This window comes from Lycium barbarum, chromosome 5 (assembly GCF_019175385.1).
Source record: "Lycium barbarum isolate Lr01 chromosome 5, ASM1917538v2, whole genome shotgun sequence".
NCBI classification, from domain to species: Eukaryota; Viridiplantae; Streptophyta; class Magnoliopsida; order Solanales; family Solanaceae; genus Lycium; species Lycium barbarum.
Window position 1 is genome coordinate 13,766,545 of NC_083341.1, and position 10,782 is coordinate 13,777,326.

Below are 10,782 nucleotides of genomic sequence, written 5' to 3' on the forward strand. Positions count from 1 at the left end.
AATCCTTTTTTTTACAGATATTTTAATTAAAACTGTAGTTTCTCAGTTTTTTTTTTTTTTAAAAAAAAAATCAAATTTCCCAGATTTCAAATAAATATTTCATTGTTCCAGATTTTTTATTAAAAAAAATCAGTTTTACATTTTTTTTCAAAATAATTTATCTATGTAGAGGACACATAGAATGAAAATGCCATGTGGCATTAATATTTTACACGTGGAGGGCCACATAAGCCTTTTATTACAGCTGGACCCGCGAATGACTACACTCACTCCGGGTCATTAGCTCAGGGGTGTAATAAAACCCATTTAGCCGAGTTGAGGGGTGTCTTGAAGTCCATCAATAATTTGGGGACTGAAGTTGCAAAACGTGCCAAGTTCGGGGTTGTTTTAGTCGCTTAAGCCTATTTTTTACCCAATACAAGAAGGCATACTTGTTTGTTGCTGAACTACACCATGGTATGATTAACCCCTGATGAACAAGACTAAACCGTGCAGCGTTGTTGTTTTAGGATCATTAGACAATTGCTGCTAAAGAAATGCTGAACTAGAGCTTTACAATACACGTAAACATATATATCTTAAACTCCGTCTCTAGTCAAACTACAATAAAACAGAGTGTTATTTTATTGGAGAAGTATCTTAACTTTTATTTTATGTTAAGTTGTTCGGACTCTTCACTTTCAGTGCCGCACTTGTGTCGACACGACGTGGGTTTGGGTGCGGGTGTGAGATCCTTCACGATCTGGTTAACCAATTTTCGGTACTTTGACCAAAATCGAGAGAGAATTCCGAACAGATTCAATCATTTGTGTGGAATTGAAGAAAATGGCATACCCTGTATATATAAAATTTCTACATGTCACTCTTTTTCCGTTTACCTCTTTCCAGGATTCTCCTCCAGTTTTCCGCATAATAGCTCATAATTTAGGTTTTATAACTCTATTTTTAGATATTTGAATTATCTTTAGCCGAATACCCGCACCCGTATTCATACGTGGATCCATATCCCCGAATCTTAAAATTCAAATCACGAAGATCCGCACCCGTATCGGACACCCGCACCCGATTCCGAGCAACTTAGATTTTATGAACTTACTTATTTCATGTTAAATTATGAAGATACCAAAACTGATATCATCCGGATATAGGTAATTAGATTCGAACATCTCATTACATAGTAAGTTATATGATGTTGTCAAATTGACCTCTTCTATAAATAAAACCGAAATCTATACAGTACTCATTCAGCTTTCTTCCTTGAAAAAAAAACAAAACGGAGTGATGAAGAGGAGAAGAGGTTCATCTGATAACTTTTCTGCACAGATCATTGGCTGCAATGAAAGTATTTTAACCATAATTCTTCTTCATTTGCTTGTGAAGTCTCTACTTACATTGAAGTTGGTATGCAAAAGTTGGTATTCTGTGATCTCAGATCCCTACTTTACACATGCTCATACCTTAAATAGCATAAAAAAAGATCCAAGTTTTCTTTCCCCTTCAGGCTTTTTCATTTCTAACTCATTTGATAATAGTATCAGTCATATTTTCTTTCCCAAAAGAGGAAGGGAACCTTCTCTGCCTTCTCTTTCGTTTCTTTGTAAAGACTTCAAAATTTTACAATCATGTAACGGCCTCTTACTCTGCCGTTTAAGCAGTGGACTCTTTTGTGTTAGCAATCCCACAACTGGAAAATTCAAGATTCTACCATCCGCTAAGGTGGATGGTGAATTTTACTGGATTAGTCCATTTACTGTTGCTTTCGATCCGTTAAGATCGCCTGATTATAGAATTGTTTGTTTCAATAGATTTAAGAAAGAATCAGCTGAATCAACTGGAAGTAATTACTATTTACAGATATTTATTTATTTATCCGAGATGGGTACTTGGAAAGCTGGCACTTGTTTTGAAGCGAGTGTGTGTACAGATATATCAGCAGGAATCTTCTCGAACGGGGCTGTTCATTGGGTTTCACATGAACATTACATCCGTTTCGATATCGATGAGGAAAAGGTGATGCTAATGACACATCAATATGATCTTAGTGCTCATCGAAATTCATGCATACTTGGTGGCCTTTTGACAATGGGGTGGCACTGTCTATCTTGCTCTAAAGAATATCATTTATTGGAATTTTTACGAGATCGACCAGGGCACTTTTAAGTGGACTCCACAAAATAACCATTTTCCTTGTGATCTTTTGAAAGATGTGCTTCATGCAATTGCGAAGAAAGAAGGGACAGAGCAAGCCCGGCGATATGATCTAACAGAGTGTAAGTTCTCTGTAATTGCTATTGTCAAAGGAAAATGGGAAGAGGGCATTGTAGTACTGGTAGCCGTTTTTGGCAGAATTGTTCTTTATAATTGGACACTAAGAAAGGTTAAAATTCTTCTTAACGTGGAATTGCCGGACGATATTTCAGGAGATGTGTGCTGTAATTGTATTAGTGCTCATCGGTACATAGAAACTCTGTCTTCTGTTTGACAGTGTAGCTTCTCCTTTTTTTTTTTTTCTTCCTCTTTTCAAATAGCTATAGTTTGGATGTTAGCATGAAATGTATTAAGAGCCTTAATCCAGAGTTTAGCCAAAGTTCTTGGTTTGCGTACCGGCATTTCTAAGAAGAACATTGTCTTGATCCCTGTTGATTGATTAAACTTAATTTTAGCTCTAAATTTTGTAGACATAATGAAATGATAAAGTACTACTGACTGCTTGTCTTATTTACTTTTTAGTGCGTTTAAAAAAGTATGTCTCTTTCCTTTTTTGATAACTCTTTAATTTCAACTTTCAACATGACATGTTTAAGACCACAAGATTAAAGGGCATTTTGGTACATTCTACATATCTTTAATTTAAGAGCACAAGTTTCAAAAGTCTACTTTACTTTCTTAAACTTTGTGCCAAGTCAAGACCAGATAAACAAACTGAAAATGTGGGAGTACTAATAAAGGGATCCCTCTCGGCTCAATTATTCATTTGGTTGGAGAAACTCTCTCTATCTCTTACATAAATCGACTTCAGTTCGTGAATATAATCTAAGGCAATAGTTATAGAAGTACCAGTCAAGTCAATATTTTGTATGGGAATTTAATGTGGACCCCTACAACTAATTTGTTACCTGTTGATTGTCTGAAATTCTTACTTCATAGAACCTTAAAATTTGTTAGAAACAGAAGCTTACAACCCCCCTACATACACATACAATTTCTCATTTATGGTAGGAATACCAAGCATACCAGATGGTTATACCAAAAAAACGTACTAGACGAGCTTGTGGCACCAAAACCAAGCATAATATAAAATTACCCAGCAAGATAAGTCAACTAGAATTGTATACAAGCTACCAGATTACATAATTAACAAAATCTCTTCTAATTTCCACTTGAAATTCATAAGCATATGCAATTCAGAAAACTATATCACATCTTTGAGTAGAATAATTCAACTTTTATTTGCAAGTCAACATTTAAATTGTCTATGGTAATACTATATTAATGGTGAGTTTGTGCATGTTGGATTTTGTGTACATAGATAAACATGTCTTAAGTCTTGTCGGAAGATTAAACTAACCGAAAGAAGTCCTTGCCCATCGTTCTCAAGTATGGCTTGTTCTCAAGTAAGGCTTGACATTCATCAGATGGAGCATTGCCTGTTTCCTCAGTCCGTTGCAACCTGGCGCGATCCCACATGCGTAAATATTATTGCAGAGTTATGTTAGAAAATTGTCCTCTGTTTTGATATCTTTTTCAGCGGCTAAAAAATAAGATTTGTTTTCCTGTACAGCAGAACATATCGCAGAACATATAAAACTCAGAGCCAAATACCAGTATGGCTTTAGAGACGATCTAAAGCGCAAAAACTGTACACCTTCTGATACTTTGGAGAAAAGAATCTACCCAGACAAAGGATAAGCAATATACGATTTTGTATGAACATTTTCCTAGTGCATTTTCATATTCAGTATTACAACAAACTTTTATCTGATTTGAGTATACTCCTCTTGGAGGAAAAAATAAACAGTCAACATGTATGCATGAATGCGATCATTTGGAACTTGAAGATCAAACCTTATAGAATCCAGAAAAATCTCAAGCAAGTTAAATATGTTGGTACAAACAGTCTAATCAACATTTAGCGTTGAAGGCCAATTGGAACACAACTCCTATAACAGAACTAACCAGCAAACCTTATTTATGACGCAAACCTTATCAACTGTACATAATTCTTCTTTCAGTTTTTTTTTTCTTCACTTCTCGACTTTAGTCGCCAAGCTTATTCTTGAACTAAAAGAGCTAAACAGACATAAGAGTGCAACCAGCAATGGTGAATGAGTACCGGCTATAGCATATCATAAATTGCTATTGTTTCTTTGGCAGAAGTAAAAAGGGAAGGTAATTTGTCTCCTCCTTTTGATTCCCAAACATTTAGTCGATGCAAAACCAATTTGTTAGTGCAAGCACACAAGAAGCCTACATAAAAGACATTAACACATATAAAGAGTGTAGATTATCAGATCATTAGGAAATTGCTGCTCTATATAAAGATTTGTGCTGGGAAGAATAGTCCATCTCTATGACGACATTAACACAATATAGTCATAAAGGAGTGCATATATGTCCAAAAATCAGTTAAGAGAAGATGGACAATGGGTCAAAAGATAGAAATCGAGCATAACAAAGAAACAATTAAGGCATAATACATAGATAGACTCCTTAACTCGGCCTCACCAACTAAACACCCCAACTTTGAAAATGCACATCTAGACATATTAACTTGGTTTAAGTTGGCCCCATTAAACACACTTTTCCGGATGTGCATTCTCAAAGTTGGGTGCTTACAGGGCCAACTTAAACCAAGTTAAAGTATCTAGATGTGCATTTTCAAAGTTATGTGTTTAATTGCCCATTGAGACCGAGTTAAAGTGTCTATATGTGTATTCTGCCAAATATTAAACATAACTAAGACGAAGACACACAACTGCAGGTATCACTTTGGACAATTACAGTAAGCTTCTCACTCGTCTCTTTCTTTAGCTAATGAAAAAACATATCCCAAAAGTCAAAGTTGTATGACAAAGTAAGAGACCATATATGGCGTGGGCATGTTCTATATCATCACTATGTACCCTCTCCAGTGTATCGGCAGCTACTGTCGGGGGTCGTTTGGTAGGATGTATTAGAGAAAGTAGTACATGTATTAGCTATGGTATTATTAATCTCATGTTTAATAGTGTTTTACAACCTATGTATGACTAATACATTTATTAGTTATACACCCTGTTCAATACTATTCTTATACATAGCAAACCATGGTTTTTAGCAATACAAGGGTTATTAATAGATGGATAAGCATAGTTAAAGACAAAATTGCTCTTAGGGGTCGTCTGGTTTGAAGACAAGTTATGCTGGGATTAATTATGTTGGGATTAGTTATACTGAGATAAGTTATTGATTATTTGACTTGTTATATTAAACGTAACATGCATTGCATAATTGCTAAGAAAAAATTGTTTGTTTACAAAAATAACCTTCACCTTATTTAGTAGAAAAAGGGTTTGATGGACCTCAGGGCTATTTTTGTCATTTTCACTATTTTATCCTGGGATTATTATTCTACCCTCTGCCCTGGATAATTTATTCCGGTACTATTTTTAATCCTCGAATAACTCATCCCAGGATTAGTAACCAAACAAGGGATAAGGCGGTACTAAATTTTTATCCCAGAATTATTTTTTCTTATCCATCATACCAAACGACCCCTTAATAAACCAACCAAACAATAGATAAGAAATAATCCAGTATAACTAATTGATACGATCCGGCTTGTGGAAGACACAGATTCAAATAACAAATACGCGGAAATAAAAGATAGAGTAGAAATCAAAGATGAGAAGTGAAGAAATTGGGATGAGAATAGAAAGGATAGGAACAAGACCCAATTAGTAAAGGAATTATAGGCAAACTTAGGTATATGAAACCTAAACCCTCCTAATCGATTCCTACTAACGAACCTATACTATTTGATAATCAACCAAGAGTAATCCAAATGAATCCACAAATGAACAACTCTATTGAAAATCAATGGAAAAGGGTTTCATAGCCATCAATGGAATCCACCATGATTAACTATCACTAATCACTAGATTAGCACTACACTAAACTAATAAACAAACTATCACTCAATTTAGAGTATTCATCTCAATTCAACATCAAAATCTAAGTAATGAAATGAAAGACAAGCTATATATACAAGATAAGTAAAGAAGACTAATAGGCAATTACAATGCTACCCTTAATGAAGTAAGGACCTTGTTTGGCTAGTCTTCAATTCAAGAATTGGCCTTCATTGGCCAAACACACCCCTCCTTGCATAGATGACCCTCTAATCAACCTTGCATGCATGGCCTTCTTGCAAGCATAACCTTCTTTGTACAAATAGCCAACTCCCAATCTTGTCCAAGTTAGCAAGTGTAGCCAATTTGCAGAAATGTCCCTATTTGCACATTTGGCCACTTTGCACATTTGATCCCCCTTTCTAGTAGCTTCTTCTTCAATCAACTCCCAAGCCACCTCCCACACATCATAGGCCTCATTGTAGGGCTTGTATGGGCCTCCAAAGGCCTTCAACTTCATCCTTATCATCCATGCCGCTTGTTGAGCTTGAAGTTCCATATCTAAGCCTTGGATGTAAGTCTTGAAATAAGGTGTGCCAAGTAGGATCATATCACTAATCCCAGCATTACTAATGCACCCTATTCAGTACTATTCTTATACACTCTACCAAACGACCTCTTAGAGCAATATCCTAATGTAGTAGGCACTATTTTCAGTCAGAACATTTATCAAACACTTTATGGGCATCAGTAGTATCCTCTTATGTTTCTCTATAATCAACACCACCTGTGATACCATTCTCTAACTCTGTTTGGATGGTTGTTTCCGGTAGTTCATTAATGTACAGTATGGTATGGTACAATATGGTGTTGTATTGTATTAATGAACACAATATTTGGATAGACTGTATCATTTGTTATGGTTTAATAGCATTTGTATTATTTTGTTTGACTGTATGGTACTGTATAATAACTTGTAAGTTTACTAAAATACCCTTAGCTCTTAATTAGAAATTAGTTTATATATATTAATAAAACTCAGGTAAATAATAAAATAGGAAATTTAAAAAATAAGTAGGTATTGGGTGGAGGTGGTGGAGGGGTGGCGGTGTGAGGTGGGTGGTTGTGGGATGAGGGTGGGGGTAGTTGGTGGTAGGGTGGGGGTGAGTGGTTATAGGGGTAGGGTTGGGTGGTGGTGAGGGATAGTGGGTGGGGGTGGTGGAGGGGTGGGTGGTGTGAGGTGGGTGGTTGTGGGATGAGGGTGGGGGTGAGTTGTTGTGGGGTGGGGTTGGGCGGTGGTGAAGGGTGGTGGGGGTGGATAGTAGATGAGTGGGGTAGTTGGGTGGGGGTGAGTGGTAGGGCGGGAGTGGGGTGGGGGTGAGTGGCAGGGGTAGGTGGGGTGGAGAGTGGGGCAGGGGTGGGGGTGAGTGGTAGGGTGGGGATGGAGTGGGGTGAGGTTGAGTGGTAAGGTGGGGGTGGGGGTGGGGTGGGGTATAATGGAGCAATGAAATACGTAACTACGGAAAAGCCACCAAATCCGTAGTTACAAAAATTGAGAATTTTCATAGTTACTAGTTTTATCGTACGTGCGTTGCACGTGTGTATCGCGTCAATCAATAAAATATTATTTATTAAAGAACGATGTATGTAAAATAACAATGGACGTTAAAATAATATTCTTTTAAATGACAAAAAAAAAAAAAAAAGAAGAATATTATCACATTAAGATAGTAATAATTGGAGGCCCGAACCTTCTTTTGACTATTCACTCCCACAACATGACTAATTTGTTTTTCCTATTTGTCCTATATTTCTTTTGTGATAGTTACATAAGCTTGAGAAAGAATAACAAAAATTTGTGAAGTTATAATTTTTTTTGGAAAGATGAGATACAAGATGTGATATACGTATGCGAATTGAATAAGTTAATTTTGAAAATGTGTAAATTCTAGCAATATTTATCATTATAATAGTCTGCTTGACAAGCTTCTCAAGTCAGCTTATTTTGAAAAGTGTTTTTTTCTTCAAATGCGCTTTATAAAAAAAGTACTTTTGGTGAGAAGCAGTTTGTATTTAGCTAATCAATTTGAAAAGCACTTTTGAGCAGTAATTAGTATTTGCCCAAGCTTTTTTAAAAAATCTTTTTGGAGAAAACTATTTTTTTAGCGTCTGAAAAACTGTATCCGCTACTCCTAAAAAATTCTTATTTTCTCCTAAAAGTTAGACCAAACACATTACTTTTTATAAATACTTTTGACCTTCCAAAAGTTTGGCCAAACGCGCTCTTTTTGAATTTTTTTTTTTTTTTTTTTTTTTTTGTGTGTAGATATTTGAGGTGTTTGACCATTTATTAAAACTACTTTTAAGTAGAAGTAAAAGCAGTTTTTCTAATTATGTTTGTGTAAACATAATTGTTCATGTAAAAAATATGTTGTAGCACATATAATGCAACATTGACTATGCTCTTATTTGGAGAAAAGGCCATAAATAGTCCCTTATCTATAGGAGTAGGTCTAAAATGGTCCCTTAACTATACACTTACCGGTTTATGAGTTTGTACGTTGTTTGTATAAAAAATAGACGGAGACCAAATTTGATAAGTTTTTGGATAGTTAAAGGACTAAAACCGGTAAGTGTATAGTTAAGGGACCATTTTAGACCTACTCCCATAGATAAGGGACTATTTATGGTCTTTTCTCCTCTTATTTGTTATTATTGCAAATGCAAATCACAAACATATATTAAAAATTATTTCCAAGAAACTCCTTTATCTTTAGAGATAAAAATCAAAGTTTGGGGATAAACATGCTTAGAGGAATATTGGCCCATCAATTTCTTCCTGAAAATTTAATTAGCTTGTAAAAATTAGCATACCCTTTTGTTCTACATAAAAAAAACTTGGAATCTTGACAAAATTAAACTCTAATTTTATGTTTATTCCACAGAAAAAAGAATTATTCCCTCAGCATATCATTCAATGCATTCTCAAGGTAGTATATTAAGAAACAATTTCTAGAAACAATAGTATAAAAAGTTCAGTCATCAATATTATCAAAATTTCATGTTAAAGAATTTGAATACTGGCTTCTATTATAAAAGTGTTTTCGATTTAAAATTCTAGAATATTAAAGTATGTAACTAATTGATTAAAGAGTCCTAACCCTAAAATGATATTATTGCTGAATTCTAAATCTATTCTTTCTTTTTCCTAGTCGACGACAATTTTGTTAAAAAGGTTAAGCCTAAAGTGAATTTTAAATGTAAGTAACGAAAGATGAGATACAACGTAAGTCATTACTGTAATAGAATTCTAAATATAAATTGAATCCTAAGCCTAAATAAAGTGAATTGTAACCCTAATTAAACGGTGTATTCAACAAAAAATTGATAATTAACGGCAATGTTTTGCCTTTTCAAAACAATTATAAAGTATCATTAGTGTTTTACAATTAGAATTCTATCCAACATAAAACAGAAAAAGTTATGCCAAAAATAACGGCAAGCTTTTATTGCAGTTTTTTTTAGAGGAAATATATTAGCGTTTATGTATATTAATTTTAGGAAAGTAATAAATGACTATTTTGATTGTAGAGTTTTTTAATGAAGGGCATGTTTTGCAGGTGTAGCCTAGCGCTCATTATGAAATTCGTATAAAAAAATAATAATCTTTTAATATAATGCATAACTTAAAAAGAATTATTTAACTCTTAATAAAAATGAAATCTTACAAAATACGCAAATCCAACTTTATTTCTAACTTCTTACGTGCTCTTTTTTAGACCTACTCCCAAGTATTGCATGCTTAAGCCGAATGGTAAGTATAACCTTGATTTTTGGTAAAAATAGATGGATCATTATTCTTTTATGTAGAGCAGCTTTGGGAAGAGCTATGTATCATTACACTAAAGAAGTAGTACTAAAGAAGAAGCAATTTATGATTTTGTGCATCTTCTTCTTAAAGCATTTTGTGATTATCAGCGGAATATTATTGCTCTCGGGATAAGAGGTTAGTTCCTTCATTTAAACTAATATCTCACATGTTGTTCTCCTTTTATATATTCTTCTATACATAACTCATTCTACTATACAACCACAAATGCAAGTAAAGATTAAATTACACAAAGCTAGAAAATTGATCTTGATTTGTGGTAAAAATAAACGGTTTGTTATTCTCTTATATAGAGAAACTTTAGAAAGACTTATGTATCAGTACAATTAATTTGTATCTGTGTTTGGTATTTTTTTTTCTTCTCTCAATTCTGGTGGAACCAAAATTAAATGATGAGATATATTTGCGTTTATTCTGCAGCGAATTTGAACTGATTCTGCAGCTATTTTAATTGAGATATGATGTAATCCAATAAATCCAAAGGTGTTTTACAAATTCAAAAATATCACCAATTGCTTCACTCTCTTTCTGACTGCTGATCATTTTCTCTTTATTACTGTTGTAGTATATGGCTTTCTAAATCCTTTTTTCTCCAGCTACTTCTTCTTTGAAAGGGTAAAATACCCAAAAGGAATTACAAGCTTTAGGATTATCCCTTTTGATTTTATTAAGACATTTGGAGCTTAAAAAAGTGAAAGCAATTTTAATCTTCTCCCCGTAAGCATTCAGGTAAAAAGATTCTCCATTCACCCTTACATTTTTATATATCCTAATTTATGTTTA